Here is a 21,846-nt window from a genome sequence, read left to right on the forward strand (position 1 = left end):
AGTGAGGCAGTGATGTGTATTATGGTCAGTGAGGCAGTGATGTTATGGTCAGTGAGGCAGTGATGTGTATTATGGTCAGTGAGGCGGTGATGTGTATTATGGTCAGTGAGGCGGTGATGTGTATTATGGTCTGTGAAGCGGTGCTGTGTATTATGGTCAGTGAGGCGGTGCTGTGTATTATGGTCAGTGAGGCGGTGATGTGTATTATGGTCAGTGAGGCGGTGATGTTATGGTCAGTGAGGCAGTGCTGTGTATTATGGTCAGTGAGGCGGTGATGTGTATTATGGTCAGTGAGGCAGTGATGTGTATTATGGTCAGTAAGGCAGTGATGTTATGGTCAGTGAGGCAGTGATGTGTATTACGGTCAGTGAGGCAGTGATGTGTATTATGGTCAGTGAGGCAGTGATGTTATGGTCAGTAAGGCAGTGATGTGTATTATGGTCAGTGAGGCAGTGATGTGTATTACGGTCAGTGAGGCAGTGATGTGTATTATGGTCAGTGAGGCAGTGATGTTAAGGTCAGTGAGGCAGTGATGTGTATTATGGTCAGTGAGGCTGTGATGTGTATTATGGTCAGTGAGGCTGTGATGTGTATTATGGTCAGTAAAGCGGTGATGTGTATTATGGTCAGTGAGGCGGTGATGTGTATTATGGTCAGTGAGGCAGTGATGTTATGATCAGTGAGGCAGTGATGTGTATTATGGTCAGTGAGGCAGTGATGTGTATTATGGTCAGTAAAGCAATGATGTGTATTATGGTCAGTGAGGCAGTGCTGTGTATTATGGCCAGTGAGGCAGTGATGTTATGGTCAGTGAGGCAGTGATGTGTATTATGGTCAGTGAGGCAGTGATGTGTATTATGGTCAGTGAGGCGGTGATGTGTATTATGGTCAGTGAGGCGGTCATGTGTATGATCATGGTAAGTAAGACAGTGATATGTATTATGGTCATTGAGGCAGTGATGTGTATTATGGTCAGTGAGGCAGTGATGTGTATTATGGTCAGTGATATGTATTATGGTCAGTGAGGCAGTGCTGTCATGGTCAGTGAGGCAGTTCTGTGTATTATGGTCAGTGAGGTGGTGATGTGTATTATGGTCAGTGAGGCAGTGATGTGTATTATGGTCAGTGAGGCAGTGATGTTATGGTCAATGAGGCAGTGATGTGTATTACGGTCAGTGAGGCTGTGATGTTATGGCCAGTGAAGCAGTGATGTGTATCATGGTCAGTGAGGCAGTGATGTTATGGTCAGTGAAACAGTGATGTGTATTATGGTCAGTGAGGCAGTGATGTGTATTATGGTCAGTGAGGCAGTAATGTTATGGTCAGTGAGGCAGTGATGTGTATTATGGACAGTGAGGCAGGGATGTTATGGTCAGTGAAGCAGTGATGTATATTATGGTCAGTGAGGCAGTGATGTTATGGCCAGTGAGGCAGTCATGTGTATTATGGCCTGTGAAGCAGTGATGTGTATTATGGTCAGTAAGACAGTGATGTGTATTATGGTCAGTGAGGCAGTGATGTGTATTATGGTCAGTGAGTCAGTGATGTGTATTATGGTCAGTGAGGCAGTGATGTTATGCCAGTGAGGCAGTCATGTGTATTATGGCCAGTGAAGCAGTGATGTGTATTATGGTCAGAAAGACAGTGATGTGTATTATGGTCAGTAAGACAGTGATGTGTATTATGGTCAGTAAGACAGTGATGTGTATTATGGTCAGTGAGGCGGTGATGTGTATTATGGTCAGTGAGGCGGTGCTGTGTATTATCGTCTGTGAGGCGGTGCTGTGTATTATGGTCAGTGAGGCAGTGATGTGTATTATGGTCAGTAAGACAGTGATGTGTATTATGGTCAGTAAGACAATGATGTGTATTATGGTCAGTAAGGTAGTGATGTGTATTACGGTCAGTGAGGCAGTGCTGTGTATTATGGTCAGTGAGGCAGTGATGTTATGGTCAGTGAGGCAGTGATGTGTATTATGGTCAGTGAGGCAGTGCTGTGTATGATGGTCAGTAAGGCAGTGATGTGTATTATGGTCAGTGAGGCAGTGATGTGTATTATGGTCAGTGAGGCAGTGATGTGTATTACGGTCAGTGAGGCAGTGATGTGTATTATGGTCAGTGAGGCAGTGATGTTATGGTCAGTGAGGCAGTGATGTGTATTATGGTCAGTGAGGCGGTGATGTGTATTATGGTCAGTGAGGCGGTGATGTGTATTATGGTCAGTGATATGTATTATGGTCAGTGAGGCAGTGCTGTTATGGTCAGTGAGGCAGTGATGTTATGGTCAGTGAGGCAGTGATGTGTATTATGGTCAGTGAGGCAGTGATGTGTATTATGGTCAGTAAGGCAGTGATGTGTATTATGGTCAGTAAAACAGTGATGTTATGGTCAGTGAGGCAGTGATGTGTATTACGGTCAGTGAGGCAGTGATGTGTATTATGGTCAGTGAGGCAGTGATGTTATGGTCAGTGAGGCAGTGATGTGTATTATGGTCAGTGAAGCAGTGATGTGTATTATGGTCAGGGAGGCAGTGATGTGTATTATGGTCAGTAAGGCATAGTTGCCTACCTTTTATAATCTCTTCCCGGGAGATTATAAGGGTAAGAGAAGCAGCAGGGGGCCGATGGGGGCGGGGCCTAACGTGTCGCGTCATTAAGCCCCACCCCCTCGCGGTAAAACTGCCGCTATTGGGTAAAATTTACATAGGGGGCGGGGCCAAATGCTGTGATTCATGTAGAATCACATCTTAAGCCCCGCCCCCTTCACGGAGACCCGCGATCGCAGCGGGTATTCTCCTCATTCTGCCCACTTCACTAGGAAGTGGGCAGAATGCTGGAGAAATGCCTACCCTTCCGGGGGTGCGGGTGGTTACCCGAAAAATCGGGAGCCTCCCGCGAAAACCGGGAGGGTAGGCATGTATGCAGTAAGGCAGTGATGTTATAGTCAGTAAGGCAGTGATGTGTATTACGGTCAGTGAGGCAGTGAATTGTGTATTATGGTCAGTGAGGCAGTGATGTTATGGTCAGTGAGGCAGTGATGTGTATTATGGTCAGTGAGGCAGTGATGTGTATTATGGTCAGTGAGGCGGTGATGTGTATTATGGTCAGTGAGGCGGTGATGTGTATTATGGTCAGTGAGGCGGTGCTGTGTATTATGGTCTGTGAGGCGGTGCTGTGTATTATGGTCAGTGAGGCAGTGATGTGTATTATGGTCAGTGAGGCAGTGATGTGTATTATGGTCAGTGAGGCGATGATGTTATGGTCAGTGAGGCGGTGATGTGTATTATGGTCAATGAGGCAGTGATGTTATGGTCAGTGAGGCAGTGATGTGTATTATGGTCAGTGAGGCGATGATGTTATGGTCAGTGAGGCGGTGATGTGTATTATGGTCAATGAGGCAGTGATGTTATGGTCAGTGAGGCAGTGATGTGTATTATGGTCAGTGAGGCAGTGATGTTATGGTCAGTAAGGCAGTGATGTGTATTATGGACAGTGAGGCAGGGATGTTATGGTAAGTGAAGCAGTGTTGTGTATTATGGTCAGTGAGGCAGTGATGTTATGGTCAGTTATGGCCAGTGAAGCAGTGATGTGTATTATGGTCAGTAAGACAGTGATGTGTATTATGGTCAGTGAGGCAGTGATGTGTATGATGGTCAGTGAGGCAGTGATGTGTATGATGGTCAGTGAGGCAGTGATGTTATGGCCAGTGAGGCAGTCATGTGTATTATGGCCAGTGAAGCAGTGATGTGTATTATGGTCAGTAAGAAAGTGATGTGTATTATGGTCAGTGAGGCAGTGATGTGTATTATGGTTAGTAAGACAGTGATGTGTATTATGGTCAGTAAGACAGTGATGTGTATTATGGTCAGTGAGGCAGTGATGTGTATTATGGTCAGTGAGGCGGAGATGTGTATTATGGCCAGTGAAGCGGTGATGTGTATTATGGGCAGTGAGGCAGTGCTGTGTATTTTGGTCAGTGAGGCAGTGATGTTATGGTTAGTGAGGCAGTGATGTGTATGATGGTCAGTGAGGCAGTGATGTGTATTATGGTCAGTGAGGCAGTGATGTGTATGATGGTCAGTGAGGCAGTGCTGTGTGTGATGGTCAGTGAGGCAGTGATGTGTATTATGGTCAGTGAGGCAGTGATGTGTATGATGGTCAGTGAGGCAGTGATGTGTGTGATGGTCAGTGAGGCAGTGATGTGTATGATGGTCAGTGAGGCGGTGATGTGTATTATTGTCAGTGAGGCGGTGCTGTTTATTATGGTCTGTGAGGCGGTGATGTGTATTATGGTCAGTGAGGCAGTGATATGTATTATGGTCAGTGAGGCAGTGATGTGTATTATGGTCAGTGAGGCAGTGATGTGTATTATGGTCAGTAAGGCAATGATGTTATAGTCAGTGAGGCAGTGATGTGTATTACGGTCAGTGAGGCAGTGATGTGTATTATGGTCAGTGAGGCAGTGATGTTATGGTCAGTGAGGCAGTGATGTGTATTATGGTCAGTGAGGCGGTGATGTGTATTATGGTCAGTGAGGCGGTGATGTGTATTATGGGCAGTGATATGTATTATGGTCAGTGAGGCAGTGCTGTTATGGTCAGTGAGGCAGTGATGTTATGGTCAGTGAGGCAGTGATGTGTATTATGGTCAGTGAGGCAGTGATGTGTATTATGGTCAGGAAGGCAGTGAAGTGTATTATGGTCATTGAGGCAGTGATGTGTATTATGGTCAGTGAGGCGGTGATGTGTATTATGGTCAGTGAGGCGGTGATGTGTATTATGGTCAGTGAGGCAGTGATATTGTATTGTGGTCAGTAAGGCAGTGATGTTATGGTCAGTGAGGCAGTGATGTGTATTACGGTCGGTGAGGCAGTGATATGTATTATGGTCAGTGAGGCAGTGATGTTATGGTCAGTGAGGTAGTGATGTGTATTATGGTCAGTGAGGCAGTGATGTGTATTATGGTCAGTGAGGGAGTGATGTGTATTATGGTCAGTAAGGCATAGTTGCCTACCTTTTATAATCTCTTCCCGGGAGAAGCCCGGGTAAGAGAAGCAGCATGGGGCCGATGGGGGCGGGGCCTAATGAGTCGCGTCATTAAGCCCCGCCCCCTCGCGGCAAAACTGTCGCGAATGGGTAAAATTTACATAGGGGGCGGGGCCAAATGCTGTCATTCACGCATAATCACATCTTAAGCCCCTCCCCCTTCACGGAGACCCGCGATCGCAGCGGGTATTCTCCTCATTCTGCCCACTTCACTAGGAAGTGGGCAGAATGCGGGAGAAATGCCTACCCTTCCGGGGGTGTGGGGGGTTACCCGAAAAATCGGGAGCCTCCCGCGAAAACCGGGAGGGTAGGCATGTATGCAGTAAGGCAGTGATGTTATAGTCAGTGAGGCAGTGATGTGTATTACGGTCAGTGAGGCAGTGATGTGTATTATGGTCAGTGAGGCAGTGATGTTATGGTCAGTGAGGCAGTGATGTGTATTATGGTCAGTGAGGCGGTGATGTGTATTATGGTCAGTGAGGCGGTGATGTGTATTATGGTCTGTGAAGCGGTGCTGTGTATTATGGTCAGTGAGGCGGTGCTGTGTATTATGGTCAGTGAGGCGGTGATGTGTATTATGGTCAGTGAGGCGGTGATGTTATGGTCAGTGAGGCAGTGCTGTGTATTATGGTCAGTGAGGCGGTGATGTGTATTATGGTCAGTGAGGCAGTGATGTGTATTATGGTCAGTAAGGCAGTGATGTTATGGTCAGTGAGGCAGTGATGTGTATTACGGTCAGTGAGGCAGTGATGTGTATTATGGTCAGTGAGGCAGTGATGTTATGGTCAGTAAGGCAGTGATGTGTATTATGGTCAGTGAGGCAGTGATGTGTATTACGGTCAGTGAGGCAGTGATGTGTATTATGGTCAGTGAGGCAGTGATGTTAAGGTCAGTGAGGCAGTGATGTGTATTATGGTCAGTGAGGCTGTGATGTGTATTATGGTCAGTGAGGCTGTGATGTGTATTATGGTCAGTAAAGCGGTGATGTGTATTATGGTCAGTGAGGCGGTGATGTGTATTATGGTCAGTGAGGCAGTGATGTTATGATCAGTGAGGCAGTGATGTGTATTATGGTCAGTGAGGCAGTGATGTGTATTATGGTCAGTAAAGCAATGATGTGTATTATGGTCAGTGAGGCAGTGCTGTGTATTATGGCCAGTGAGGCAGTGATGTTATGGTCAGTGAGGCAGTGATGTGTATTATGGTCAGTGAGGCAGTGATGTGTATTATGGTCAGTGAGGCGGTGATGTGTATTATGGTCAGTGAGGCGGTCATGTGTATGATCATGGTAAGTAAGACAGTGATATGTATTATGGTCATTGAGGCAGTGATGTGTATTATGGTCAGTGAGGCAGTGATGTGTATTATGGTCAGTGATATGTATTATGGTCAGTGAGGCAGTGCTGTCATGGTCAGTGAGGCAGTTCTGTGTATTATGGTCAGTGAGGTGGTGATGTGTATTATGGTCAGTGAGGCAGTGATGTGTATTATGGTCAGTGAGGCAGTGATGTTATGGTCAATGAGGCAGTGATGTGTATTACGGTCAGTGAGGCTGTGATGTTATGGCCAGTGAAGCAGTGATGTGTATCATGGTCAGTGAGGCAGTGATGTTATGGTCAGTGAAACAGTGATGTGTATTATGGTCAGTGAGGCAGTGATGTGTATTATGGTCAGTGAGGCAGTAATGTTATGGTCAGTGAGGCAGTGATGTGTATTATGGACAGTGAGGCAGGGATGTTATGGTCAGTGAAGCAGTGATGTATATTATGGTCAGTGAGGCAGTGATGTTATGGCCAGTGAGGCAGTCATGTGTATTATGGCCTGTGAAGCAGTGATGTGTATTATGGTCAGTAAGACAGTGATGTGTATTATGGTCAGTGAGGCAGTGATGTGTATTATGGTCAGTGAGTCAGTGATGTGTATTATGGTCAGTGAGGCAGTGATGTTATGCCAGTGAGGCAGTCATGTGTATTATGGCCAGTGAAGCAGTGATGTGTATTATGGTCAGAAAGACAGTGATGTGTATTATGGTCAGTAAGACAGTGATGTGTATTATGGTCAGTAAGACAGTGATGTGTATTATGGTCAGTGAGGCGGTGATGTGTATTATGGTCAGTGAGGCGGTGCTGTGTATTATCGTCTGTGAGGCGGTGCTGTGTATTATGGTCAGTGAGGCAGTGATGTGTATTATGGTCAGTAAGACAGTGATGTGTATTATGGTCAGTAAGACAATGATGTGTATTATGGTCAGTAAGGTAGTGATGTGTATTACGGTCAGTGAGGCAGTGCTGTGTATTATGGTCAGTGAGGCAGTGATGTTATGGTCAGTGAGGCAGTGATGTGTATTATGGTCAGTGAGGCAGTGCTGTGTATGATGGTCAGTAAGGCAGTGATGTGTATTATGGTCAGTGAGGCAGTGATGTGTATTATGGTCAGTGAGGCAGTGATGTGTATTACGGTCAGTGAGGCAGTGATGTGTATTATGGTCAGTGAGGCAGTGATGTTATGGTCAGTGAGGCAGTGATGTGTATTATGGTCAGTGAGGCGGTGATGTGTATTATGGTCAGTGAGGCGGTGATGTGTATTATGGTCAGTGATATGTATTATGGTCAGTGAGGCAGTGCTGTTATGGTCAGTGAGGCAGTGATGTTATGGTCAGTGAGGCAGTGATGTGTATTATGGTCAGTGAGGCAGTGATGTGTATTATGGTCAGTAAGGCAGTGATGTGTATTATGGTCAGTAAAACAGTGATGTTATGGTCAGTGAGGCAGTGATGTGTATTACGGTCAGTGAGGCAGTGATGTGTATTATGGTCAGTGAGGCAGTGATGTTATGGTCAGTGAGGCAGTGATGTGTATTATGGTCAGTGAAGCAGTGATGTGTATTATGGTCAGGGAGGCAGTGATGTGTATTATGGTCAGTAAGGCATAGTTGCCTACCTTTTATAATCTCTTCCCGGGAGATTATAAGGGTAAGAGAAGCAGCAGGGGGCCGATGGGGGCGGGGCCTAACGTGTCGCGTCATTAAGCCCCACCCCCTCGCGGTAAAACTGCCGCTATTGGGTAAAATTTACATAGGGGGCGGGGCCAAATGCTGTGATTCATGCAGAATCACATCTTAAGCCCCGCCCCCTTCACGGAGACCCGCGATCGCAGCGGGTATTCTCCTCATTCTGCCCACTTCACTAGGAAGTGGGCAGAATGCTGGAGAAATGCCTACCCTTCCGGGGGTGCGGGTGGTTACCCGAAAAATCGGGAGCCTCCCGCGAAAACCGGGAGGGTAGGCATGTATGCAGTAAGGCAGTGATGTTATAGTCAGTAAGGCAGTGATGTGTATTACGGTCAGTGAGGCAGTGAATTGTGTATTATGGTCAGTGAGGCAGTGATGTTATGGTCAGTGAGGCAGTGATGTGTATTATGGTCAGTGAGGCAGTGATGTGTATTATGGTCAGTGAGGCGGTGATGTGTATTATGGTCAGTGAGGCGGTGATGTGTATTATGGTCAGTGAGGCGGTGCTGTGTATTATGGTCTGTGAGGCGGTGCTGTGTATTATGGTCAGTGAGGCAGTGATGTGTATTATGGTCAGTGAGGCAGTGATGTGTATTATGGTCAGTGAGGCGATGATGTTATGGTCAGTGAGGCGGTGATGTGTATTATGGTCAATGAGGCAGTGATGTTATGGTCAGTGAGGCAGTGATGTGTATTATGGTCAGTGAGGCGATGATGTTATGGTCAGTGAGGCGGTGATGTGTATTATGGTCAATGAGGCAGTGATGTTATGGTCAGTGAGGCAGTGATGTGTATTATGGTCAGTGAGGCAGTGATGTTATGGTCAGTAAGGCAGTGATGTGTATTACGGTCAGTGAGGCAGTGATGTGTATTACGGTCAGTGAGGCAGTGATGTGTATTATGGTCAGTGAGGCAGTGATGTTAAGGTCAGTGAGGCAGTGATGTGTATTACGGTCAGTGAGGCAGTGATGTGTATTATGGTCAGTGAGGCAGTGATGTGTATTATGGTCAGTGAGGCAGTGCTGTGTATTATGGTCAGTATGGCAGTGATGTGTATTATGGGCAGTGAGGCAGTGCTGTGTATTCTGGTCAGTATGGCAGTGATGTGTATTATGGGCAGTGAGGCAGTGATTTGTAATATGGGCAGTGATGGTGTGATGTGTTTGTCACTTGTGGAGTGATACAGCTGCTTCTCTGTGATGAGGCTCAGATTACAGTTGGAAGTAGATCAAGCCTGAGGTGTGCGATCGTTGGGAAGTAATGCACGGTCATGTGATCTAGTCTGTCCAATCATTTTGGTTTTATTGTTTTATCTGTCTCAATATACCACACTGTTATGACACAGCACAATAGTATATTATGATTATGATATTATAGCACTTGATAAACACAGAATGCACAAAAATATAGGAACCCTAGTGCAATGGATAGTATTGCTGCCTCACATTGATGGGGTCCTGGGTTCAATTCCAACCATGGCCCTATCTGTGTGGAGTTTGTATGTGCTCTTTGTATTTGCATGGGTGTCAATCCACAATCTGTTCTGGTGGGTTAATTGGCTTCTGACAAAATTAACCTTAACGTGATTTAGGCAATATAGGTTCCCAATAGTAAACTGCAACAGAATTTGCTGGTGTAATACAGGCTTGCCTACCCTCCCGCTTTGGCCGGGAGCCTCCCGATTCTCGGGTGCCGCTCCCTGCCCCCCGGAAAGGCAGGCAAGCCTCCCGGAAGCCTCCGACCCTCCCTTCCTCCCCCCTGAAAAGATTAGAAACCCCCACAGCGGGGGAGCTGGTGACACGATTCGCGCTGATCGCGTCATCGCGGCACCGACCCCTGCTCCACACTGCCGAAAATAACGGCATTGTGAAGAAGGGCGGAGCCACGATGACGCAATCGTGCGGCTCCGCCCCGGCTCAACCCCCAATGTACCACCTTCTGGCTGGCACACCCCCGGCTCTGCCCCCAATGACTGCCCCCGCCCCCCCCGCTGTTAGCCGACAATCAGCTCCCTCCTGGAAGGCTGGAGCTGATTGTCGGCAAGTATGGTGTTATATACTGTAAAGGTGCATATCCACTACACGAGTGTAGAACGACTGTACGATTACAACATCGTAATCGTTCAATCTTTCATCATACTGTGCAGTGGATATTGTGCCTACACTGAATGATATGTCGTTCATTGCAGGCACCCTCCCTCATCCCCGAATATGCACAACCTGTCGATATTAGCAGGTTGGCCTGCATGTCCAGGCGATAACAGATGCCAACGACGACCAGCGGGAGCGCACATCACTGGTCATTACCGGCATATTCACTGCATGATTAATGAACAATTGAATGATAACGATGTCGTAATAGTGCAGCGGTGGCCAACTCGCGGCTCTCGAGCCGCATGAGGCTCTTCTGAGCCTCATGCAGCTCGGAGCTGCTACAGGGGGCATTGCTTAATGGGCACAGCTACAGGGGATAGTGCAGAAGGGGCACATCTATTGGGGGGCAATGCTTATGGGCACAGCTACAGGGGGCATTGCAGAAGCGGCAACTACTGGGGGCCATTGTATAATGGGCACAGTACGGGGGGCATTGCATAAGGACCACAACTAATGGGGCATTGCTTAATTGGCACAGCTACAAGGGGGATTGCAGAAGGGGCACAACTGCAGAGCGCATTGCATAATTGGCACAGCTACAGGGGCATTGCATAAGGGCCACAACTACTGGGGGTATTGCTTAATGGGCACAGCTACAGGGGGCATTGCAGAAGGGGCACAGCTACAGGGGGCATTGCAGAAGGGGCACAACTACTGGGGGCACTGATTAATGGGCACAACTACAGGGGGCATTGCAGAAAGGGCACAACTACAGAGGGCATTGCATAATGGGCACAGCTACAGGGGTCATTGCATAAGGGCCACAACTACTGGGGGCATTGCATATGGGGCACAACTACAGGGGGCACAGCATAATGGGCACTGGCATTCTCAATGTATTTTATGTGGTTCTGGATTTCAATATGTATTTTATGTGAACGTGGCTATTTCAATGTTTTCTATGTCGCTCTGGCTTTTTCTTTCACTTCAACAGTGAAAAATGTATATTGGGAAGATTATGTAAAATGCTTATTTTTAATGTCCTGCGCTCGCCCCCAGCGTGACTAAAAACAGGGGTGTGACACAAGGTCATGCTCCTGCAAATGTCATACCAAAGGCATGCACACAAAAATGGGGCGTGGCCTTGTGACAGGCAACGCCCCTTTTTCCTGCACTCCATAGGCGCGCGCATGCTATCGGCTCTTTCGATTGACTACATATATTTTTTTGGCTCTTTGCCTCCGACTGGTTGGCCACCCCTGGTGTAGTGTATATGTGCGTTAAGTAATTGTTAATGAATAAATAAATTGTTATTGCTTGTACAAGGTATCTTGTATGATTAAATATGTCTATGTATCTTTCTTTATTCCATTGTCAGCTCTTCAGGGCAGGGATAATTAATGTCCTCTTATTATTATGGTGTTCATTTCTCTTCATACTATATAGTGCTCTGACACTTATATTTTTGAAAGCATTCTTAATTTGCAGCATTTTTTCCACAACTGCCTAAAACTTTTGCACAGGAAGGAAGCTCATACCGCTTTTACACCTAAATTCTGGGTCTGGCCCGGAGCTTGGAACAGGGTTCCAATCCAGATCAGACCCGGAATTTAGCCGGCAACGACCCCGGATTTTACAGAGCCGGCGCCGTTCACACCGGAGCCGGGTCTGCATAGAGCCGGCTTTTCCGACGTTGAAGTGGACACTTGGATATGACGTCATCTCCAAGTGCCACTGAGGCCGGCCAATCGGCAGGCGTGTCGCGCCGTTTACACTGCAGGATTTTACTGGTTATTCCCGTGTTAACCCCTGCTAGTTACCTGGGTTGGATTGCCGGATCACTCGACCTGGCAATCCAACCCTTTCCCCTTTTACACCAAGTAGCTACCCAGGTTCACCCTGCAATAACCCTGGTTTTAGCTCTGGTGTAAAAGGGGTATTAGTGGATCTTTTTGCTGGATACTAGGCGCACATCCACTTAAAGACATGAAAACAACTGCACAATTACGACATTGTAATCGTACAGTCGTGTGTCAGTCTGTGATATGCCTACACTGAACGAGCAGTCGTTCAGTGAAGTTACATCAATCATCTGCAAACATACTGAACCTGACGATATCATCAGGTTGTCCAACATATTTGCCCAATGATAGATGTCTAAACGGCAGCAGGAGCGCACACCGCTGGTCGTTTTAGAAATTTTTTTAAACGATGTGTAAACGATTGAACGATAACTATATCGTTATCGTTCAATCGCTCAATTTAGTCGTCTAGTGGATGTGTGCCTTAGGTCCTAAGAGGTTGAATAAAACCATGGGTTTGCAGTGTTTTTTATAAACTATGCTCTCATGTAATGTTTTGGTATTTAAACATTTTTATGTATTATTATAAGTAGAACTGGTTTGTTCAATATTTATAACGCTTAATATGTGTTAAGGTTTAATATATAACATGGCTGTTGGTTGACTCCAGATGCATTTTGCTGTAAGGTCGTGTGATCAGGACTAGGTTGTTTCCCTAAGTTGGGGATTGATAGTCCGTTTTTTACTATGTTCATACATCCAGTATAATTATATAGGTATGTTATGCTGTATTTATAAAATGGGTTGTGTACTCTTCATTTTGATTTTTATCATCTGCTTACAAATGGATTCAATATAGTCATTTTCTACTGTATTAGTGTTTCATGGGCGTTGTCATGGTGATAGGCGCACTGGGTGTACGTCATCATGAGGCGCATATCAGCGGGAGCTGAGACGGAAGTTGTGCTTGAGGACGCGGCACCATGGTGGTGGGGAGCACATATTTAAGGTCAGTTGTTTTTCATTTCTGTATGTCCTGATGAAAATGCGGATGCATTGAAACGTTGACCAAATGATGGCTGTGTCGTTTTCTTTTCATATCTCTGGGTGCCGCCGTTAAAGAGTATGATATATACAGGTTGAGTCTCCCATATCCGAAAATCCAAAAACCGAAATATTCCAAAAACCGGAATATTTCAGGGCATCTGTGATGTCACGACCTGACCTGATGTCATGACGTCACTAGTATAGTGGAGGTCGGCGTGGTCCACATGCCAGGCCACCCCCCGCAGCACCCGCCGGACCCCCAGTGGCAGCCGCCGGACCCTTCTGCGTCACCCGCCGGTCCCCTCATGACACCCGCCGCACCCGCTGCACCCTTTCACCTTACCCGCCGGACCCTTCCGCCTCACTCGCCGGACCCCTCACAACACCTGCTCCACCCGCCGGACCACCACAATATCCACAGCACCCGCGCGACACCTTCCGGACCCACCCACAGCACACACCAGGCCTCCCGTGACTCCCGCTGTGCTCACCCTCAGGTATTCCGAAAACCGTAATAATCCAAAATCCGAAATGCACCTGGTCCCGAGCATTTCGGATATGGGAGACTCAACCTGTATATATATTGTGATAATATTGGGGTAGGGGGTCCTCTCCTGTGCTTCTATCACATACCTCTGCCCCCCTTTGTTTCGACCTGTGGGGCGGAACAACTGCAGCCCCCAAACAATGGACACGTGACAAAGAATCTGCATTGGCCAGCTGGCTCCCTGGCCTGTGTTCTACTGTGAATTTAAAGGTTTGTAATGCCAAGAACCACCTCGTTATTCTCTCATTGCTGTCTTTGTTTTCTGACATCCACTTCAAAAGGGCATGGTCAGTGATCAATCTGAACTTCCTTCCCACCAAGTAGTACCTGAGAGTTTCTAACGCCCACTTTATGGCCAATGCTTCTTTCTCGACCGTAGCATAGTTTCTCTCATGTACATTTAATTTCCGGCTTAAGAAAAAAATCGGGTGTTCTTCACCCTCTTTGCTTTGGGACAGGATCGCTCCTATGCCTACATCTGATGCATCAGTTTGTACAACAAACTCTCTTTCAAAATCAGGGGTCATCAGAACTGGTTGGGTACATAATGCTATTTTAAACTCCTGGAAAGCCTTCTCTGCTTCAGGACTCAATTCCACCATGATTATCTGTTTAGCTTTGGTAAAGTCAGTCAGTGGGACTGCAATGGTGGCAAAATTGGGTATAAACCTCCTATAATACCCAGTGATCCCTAAGAAGGCTCTCACCTGCTTCTTATTCAGAGGTCGTGGCCAGTTTTGTATTGCCTCAATCTAATTGAGCTGTGGCTTTATCAAACCTCTGCCAATGATGTATCCAAGATACTTCTTCCATCCCTAGACAACACTTTTTTGGGTTGGCTGTCAAACCTGCCTTATAGAAGGAGTCCAAGACTGCTTGTACCCTGGGCAAGTGAGACTGCCAATCAGGACTATGAATGACCACATCATCCAGATAAGCAGCAGCATACTGTCTATGGGGCATCTTGTATTGAAACAACCCCTCTGGTACAGAAAAAGGTGTCTTTTCTTTGGCGTTCTCAGTTAACGGCACTTGCCAATACCCTTTGTTTAAGTCAAGAGTGGTTAAATATCATTATCAATATCAAATATAGTTTACTGGAGGGGCTCGGACGGCTGACAGTGCTACTCTATCCTTCCAGGGTTATATAAGATTTACATGGTATATCTGTTCTGTTCTGGCTTTCTTTTCCCCGGCTGGTAAACTTTATAATTGACCTGCCCCACTTCTTCAACACCAAGATCTGTCCCCGGGAGCAAAGTTGCGTAACCGAGCATTGCTGTGCCTGTTGGGTTTGTTCCAAGTGTTCTCTTACTATCGGCACCACAGCAGAAATTCTTTCTTGCATTTAGGAAACATACTCAATAACTGTTTTATACGGACTGATCTGCCCCTCCCATGTCTCTTTGGCAATATCTAGTAACCCCCTTGGGTGTCTCCCATATAACAAATTTGAAAGGTGAAAACCCGGTGGATGATTGAGGAACCTCTCTTATGGCCAACAACAAATAAGGCAACAAGTAATCCCAGTCTCTACAATCCTTATCGACTACTTTTCTTAGCATATGTTTTAACGTCTTGTTAAACTTCTCCACCAACCCATTGGTTTGGGAGTGATAGACCGAAGTTCTTAACTGTTAAATTTTGAACAGGCGGCATAACTCTTTCATGACTTTTGACATAAACGGGGTACCCTGGTCAGTCAGTATTTCCTTAGGTATTCCCAACCTGCTAAAGACATGGACTAACTCTCTAGCAATGGACTTGGTTGACATATTGCGCAATGGTATCGCTTCTGGGTACCTGGTAGCATAATCCATTATCACCAGATTATATTGATGGCCCCGGGCAGATTTCATTAAGGGTCCAACCAAATCCATAGCTATTCTTTCAAATGGTACCTCTATAATAGGTAACGGGACTAGAGGGCTTTTAAAGTGTGGTCTGGGAGCATGATACTGACATTCAGGGCAGGATGCACAAAAGTCTGATACCTCTTTATGGACCACGGGCCAAAAAACCTCTGCAAAATCCGCTCAATGGTTTTCTCTACCCCCAGGTGGCCTGCCGTTATATGACCATGGGCCAGATTTAATACTGTCCTTCAGTATGCTTTGGGAACTATTAATTGTTCCACAATAACTTCCCCTTTCTTAGTCACCTGATACAGAAAATCCCGACATACTGCCATGTGAAGATATGACAGTGGACTATCGGAGTCTATGGGTTTACCATCGATCACTTTGACATTCTCCCTTGCTTTTGCCAGAGTAGGGTAATTTAACTGCTCCATGGCAAAGACCTCTCTTCTGACCTCTAAATCAGGCAGACGATCAACTGGCTCAACACGACTTTCCACCTCAGCGGAAGGCACATCACTTGGTGAGCCACCATCACGCTCCGCATTCTCTAGTTCGCCAATCATACTAGAAAAAGGAAACATCTCTGACTTTGAAGAAACTTCCTCTGCTACTACACCAGTAGCCTTCTCAAATGAGTCAGGGTGATTTACCTCTGTGCAAAATCGGCTATTCCCACAACTTCCAGAAGTGAGCAAAATCTCTCCCCAATATTGCATCATACATTAAGCCATGTACCAAACCCACAGAGACTATCGCGGAACCACATGGTGTCTCGATGTTCACTTCTGCAGTAATATAATAGCGAGTGTCCTCATGTATGCAGGTCACACCAACAGTTTTCCCCTTACACTTCAAGGGGTTCACCAGCTCAGCTTTCATAAGTGTCATCAGGCTACCAGAATCTAACAGAGCCTCTACTCGGTTGCCTTCTACAGTGAGTACACACATGTGCTCATCAGTCTCAGCCTGCCGTATCAGTATCAGTGAGCAGTATCACTTTGCAAAGGTTCAGAGGTAAGTGAACAATTAGCTGCAATATGGCCGAAGCCACCACATCGGAAACACTGAATCATATTATTATCTAGTCTTTTACGGGGTAGGAACCTTCCTGGCCTGGCTGGCCTGTCTCCAGGTTCCACACCCTCAGTCTTAAGTACATTGCATTGCCCAGCACCCTTCTCCCCTGGAACAGTCTTACCAGTGTCGATGGGAGTTCGCCGGTGCGTTATCGGGGCTCGTGGGGCAGACTCAACAGCTCCTCAGCCACCATGTACCTCTCCACCAGTTCGACTAACTAGTCTGTGGACTTAGGGTCTGCATGGCTCACCCACTTGCGCAGAGATGCAGGTAGCGATCGCAGATACTGGCCCATCACGACTCTTTGCACGATCTGTGGTGCACCAGGGCAGCCAGCTGAACAAACCACTAAGCAAGGTAATCCCCAACCTTCACATGTGCTCCCCACCCCTGTTTCACTCACACTTTCCTGCTTTATGTATGCCCCCCTTGTCCACTCAGACTTCCCTGCTTTATGCCTCCCCCTTGTCCACTCAGACTTCCCTGCTTTATGCCCCCCCCTTGTCCACTCAGCCTTCCCTGCTTTATGCCCCCCCCTTGTCCACTCAGCCTTCCCTGCTTTATGCCCCCCCTTGTCCACTCAGCCTTCCCTGCTTTATGCCTCCCCCTGTTACAGCCTTATCTGCCCTGTGCCCTCCCCCCCAGTCCAGCCAGCCAGCCAGACTTCCTTTCACCCCCCAGTCTAGCCAGTCTTCTCTGCCCCCTAGTCCAGCCAGCCTTCCCTGCCCATCCCCCTAATACAGCCAGCCTACCCTGCCCCACTCCTAGTCCAGCCAGCCTTCCCTGTCCCCTCCCCCTTGTCCAGCCTGCTTTCCCTGCCCTGCGTCCTACACTTCTACACTTACCCTTCCTTCTAGCTTATTAATGTGGATCCGGCTTTTTCAGTGGATTTTATGTGGGTATGGTACATGCACACACACACACACTAGAATCGATGTTGATTTCCCTATATATATATAAAATGATTCTGGTTGTGTGTGTGTGTGAATTTACAGCAATTTTTAAACTGGTTTGCGCACCAATTGATGTTCCACCCCCCGGTGTAGCTCCGCCCACCTCTGTCCCATCTCCCAGGGAGGCCCTGCCTATTTTGTCAGTACCGGGCCCCACAATTTCTGATGGCAGCCCTGAGAATATGCATCCATAAAAAGCTACAATATCCCAATTGCCCATAACTTCCAATTATCCAGCAATCACCATAGCACCTTAATTATCAAGTCCACCCCTAGAAGATGCAATCTCCTCCGCATTTGTATTTTCAGAGTTCAGACGCACTCAGGAGTCAGGACTCAAGATACGTGAGCAGATCTCAGGTCCGGTCCGGTCCTCTCCAACACACGCCGGTCGCCGCAGGGGTCCAGCCGCCAGTGCTGGCCAGCCCCAGCCTTCATGGCGCAGCTTAGCTGGCCAGCCATTCTAAACAATGGAGCTGAGGCCAGCAGCCCGCCCTCAATAACTGAATGGCAGCCTTCAATTTGCATGTTGCGGCCGGGTGAGGGCGCCCTCCTCTATGTGGCACCTTACTCGGCTGCGTAACCAGCGTATATGTAGAACCGGCCATGGTGAGTGCCGGATTCCTGCACTGTATGTATATATATTATATATATATATATTATATATATATATATATATATAAAGAATGTGGGAGGGCACTCACTGTTGCAGTAAAAAAATTATTATTCATTGCATACCACCAGTGTCATTAGTACAAAGTATTTTTACTATTGACACTGGTGGCATGTAATACATCATTTTTTTTTTACTGCAACAGTGAGTGCCCTCCCACTTTTTCTCCTGTAATTGGGGTATTCCAGTAACATACAATCCCCACACAAAAAAAATAAACCATACCATGAAATTATGTCCTGTGTGTGGATTCCCCTTTAAGGTGTCGATCATATGAGCAGAGAGTCTGCATTCTTCCAGGGTAGCTCAACTAGTAAATTGCAGTGTACTTGTGTTACTAGTGAATGGTAGAAAAAAAAGGTAATAAAATTACAGTCTTTTTACTGGAACAGTCCTTATTTTAAAAAAATATTACATTCCAATGCCTTAGATATGTTCTTGTTAAAATACGATTGCAAAGAAGAATATTCTGTCATATGTTATTCCATCACAAGCTGGTCATTGGGGCCAGTGGCATTTGTTGGTTGTGGTATACATATATATTAGGATTGTCCAATGAAGCAACCACCATGGATGGTTCTCACCATAGATGGTAAACCATTGACGGTTGAACCATGGATGGTTCACGACAGGGAATGAACACTGGAAAGGAGTCTGTGGCCGCAAGTGTGCAAAGATAATAAAAACAAGTGGTGAACCATTGGGATCCCTCCATCGATAGTAAAACCACTGATTGTTGGCAGCAAACCATCGATAGACTATGACCAACCCTAATACTTATATTTGTCAGATCCATGTATGTGACTCTCATCTGAATACCCCAAACCCCCCCTGACAGACTTAAGAGCAGGCACCATCTTCTTAAGCCCCGCCCCTCTGCCGAGATTCGCGGGTCAATCGGGAGGAGGCGTAGCCAATATGACGTGATTCCATTAGAATCACATCATTTAGCTCTGCCCCCTCCAGATTGACCCGTGAATCGCGGCATTTTGTCGCTAGGAGGAGGGGTCAAATGACATGGTGCCAGCCTGCCAGGTCCCATCCTTATTAGGTCTACATCTCGCTAGGGATGGCCATCGGTAGGGTTACCATCGATGGTTACCATCAATGGCAATATAGAAAGTGGACATTGATGGTAATCAACTATGCAATGGATGACCATCGATGGCTTCACCAACTGATGGTCATCCCTGTTCTATGACTGATTGGTCCATGGGCCAATCAGTACCGGGGGCGTGGCTCCGCTGTTGTCTGGGGCGGAGCTATGATCCATGTCCCGCCACCTTGAAGAAAAACTGAAAAAACTATAACGGTTATGTTCTTCCATCGATGAAGGGAAACCATCTGGCGATGGTTGATGGCCATCTCTGCAAACAGTGTGACATACAGTAGATGTGTGTGTGTGTAAGGTATGTGTGTGTGTATGTATTATATATATTCAGTATATACAGTATATATGTGTTTGTGTGTGGAAACCCCCCAGTAAAAATCCTGTGTTTGCCCCTGGGGGGTTATTGTGTCCTAAACAGGGCACTAGACGGCCGCCTATGTTTACGCTGTGGTGGTGCAGGCCCTGTCGGCCTAGCTTCCCTTCTCTTGCCTTTACCCCATATGTTCTTCTCAACATGTGCCAAGAACACAAATAAAATCTATTTATTTTCCAAGCAGGAAGCTGCCTCCGCAGGACACCACGGCCGTTACCCTGCAATGTCCTACATATGTCTGTGTTCATCTCCCTGTGATCCTCACAAGGATTTTCATAGCATCTTACGACCGCAAACCACATGCGAATTTGCCCCCAGAATAATCTCGCTGACTGTTTCCTATTATGCCTGTGCTGGAAGCAGAGATTACTCTCTATCCCTGAAACGTTCACAAATGTCCAGGGTACCTGTCTGTTCTTTAAATCAAGCAAATCCTGCCCCTGTCAGATGCCAGCCGGCCACTTGTTGTGTTGTGCCTGTTGCCCAGTAACGGGACTGTTTTTGCTTATTTCCAGCCCCTGGATTGCTGCACAACACATGTTACCATACAACGCTCTTTTATGGACTACACATCTGGTTTGAATTTTGGACTCGGGACCCTCTCTCCAAGGTGTGCCGTGAAGCCCCTAGGTCTGAATTTGAGCTGTCTGCAGATTATGCTGCCATCATTGTTATAGTTACATGCTGTGAAAATAAATCACGGCTGTCATCTGCTATAAGCTTGAGAATATTCTACATAGCACAGTGCCCAATAATCCCGCTCTGCTGTAGAACAGCGACCCCCAAACCAGGGCTGGAGTAAGGTTTGTGGGGGCCCCTTGGCAACTAATTTATGGGGGTCCCAACCAATAAAATTGTCAATAAGATAAGATATACTGGCGATGTTATTAAAAAGAATGTGTAAATAATTGAAGCACCACAAACACACTGCAGTGCCCCCAGTTCACATAGGAGGAGATGTATCGAACCTTGGTGACAGAGACCGGGATGTACTAACGGTGGTACTACTTACCGCCAGTCACCGCATCCCTACTGATCGCATATGCAGTAACACATGCGATCAGTACTGCAAAGAACAGCCCTTCCGATAAGAGCTGTCCTTTGCGAGCCGCTCTTCGCCGTGGACTTCCAGGTTTATGACCCCGGGAGTCCGTCTGCGCATGCGCGTACTGACATGACGGCCGCGGGGCATGCTGGGAGGGATCTGTTCGGATCCCTCATACCAGTACGATACGGTAGAAGTCCATAGGCTTCTATAGGGTATCGACAGCAAAAGCTGGCGTTACCCTCCGCATCGGAGAGCCGGCGGCCAGGTGATGGTACATACGGAAAATGCGGTAAAGCCCCGAAAAGGGTTTTTTTACCGCATTTTCCATTTAGTACATCCCAGCCCGATAGAGAGCTAAAGTACCAACCAATCAGCTTCTAATTGTCATTTTACAGGCTGGGTTTGAAAAATGTCAGAAGCTGATTGGTTGGCACTTTGGGCCCGATTCAGACCCGCTCACTAGGCTGCGATTTTTGCAATCTGTGCATGCGTAGTGATTGGGAAGCGTTTGCTCGCTGCGCATAGACAGCTCGCTAGCTAGAGTGACAGGAGAATCCATTTGTGGGTGGTGACAGGAGATGGTCCAAGAAAAAGGGGGAGCGGAGGTGCGAATGCAGGCGTGCCTGAGCGTCTCAACGCCGTTCCAGAGGCGTGCATAATTAAGAAGCAGCGTCATGGTACACGTCACATGGTTGTATTTCACACCGAAGCACTCGCAGTGCTTGAGTCAAGGTATGGTATACACAAGTGCTGCGATCGCATCCGATGGTACTCGATGATACCGATGGTTGCATACACTTCCTGGAGATGACGTGCCTTAGTGGGCGTCTTAAGACAGGCTGGTGGGCGTCTGCATACACAGAGCAATCACACGGTAAGACATAGTGGGCACGCTAATGCCTTGCCGTGCGATTGCCTGCCTTTGCCAGATTTGCATACGCTGGGTGCGTGCGAACGCATATAGCGAGCGGGTCTGAATCGAGCCCTTTACCTCTCTGCACTTTTTTAACTCTCCACGGCTTTATACATCTTCCCCTGGCCGGGATTCATCAACACCAAAATGCGACCAAACCTCTGAAAATGCAGTTTTGGGAGGTTTGACCCAATCACTATATGCACCAAGCTCCCGTGGCTCACGCATGTGCTGGTCAATGGCCGAGGGTGCGCAGAAGGGACTCCATGGTCATAAACCCAGAAGTCCCCTCAC

This window comes from Taudactylus pleione, unplaced genomic scaffold, assembly GCF_031769625.1.
Source record: "Taudactylus pleione unplaced genomic scaffold, aTauple2 ptg000442l, whole genome shotgun sequence".
Classification (NCBI taxonomy): domain Eukaryota; kingdom Metazoa; phylum Chordata; class Amphibia; order Anura; family Myobatrachidae; genus Taudactylus; species Taudactylus pleione.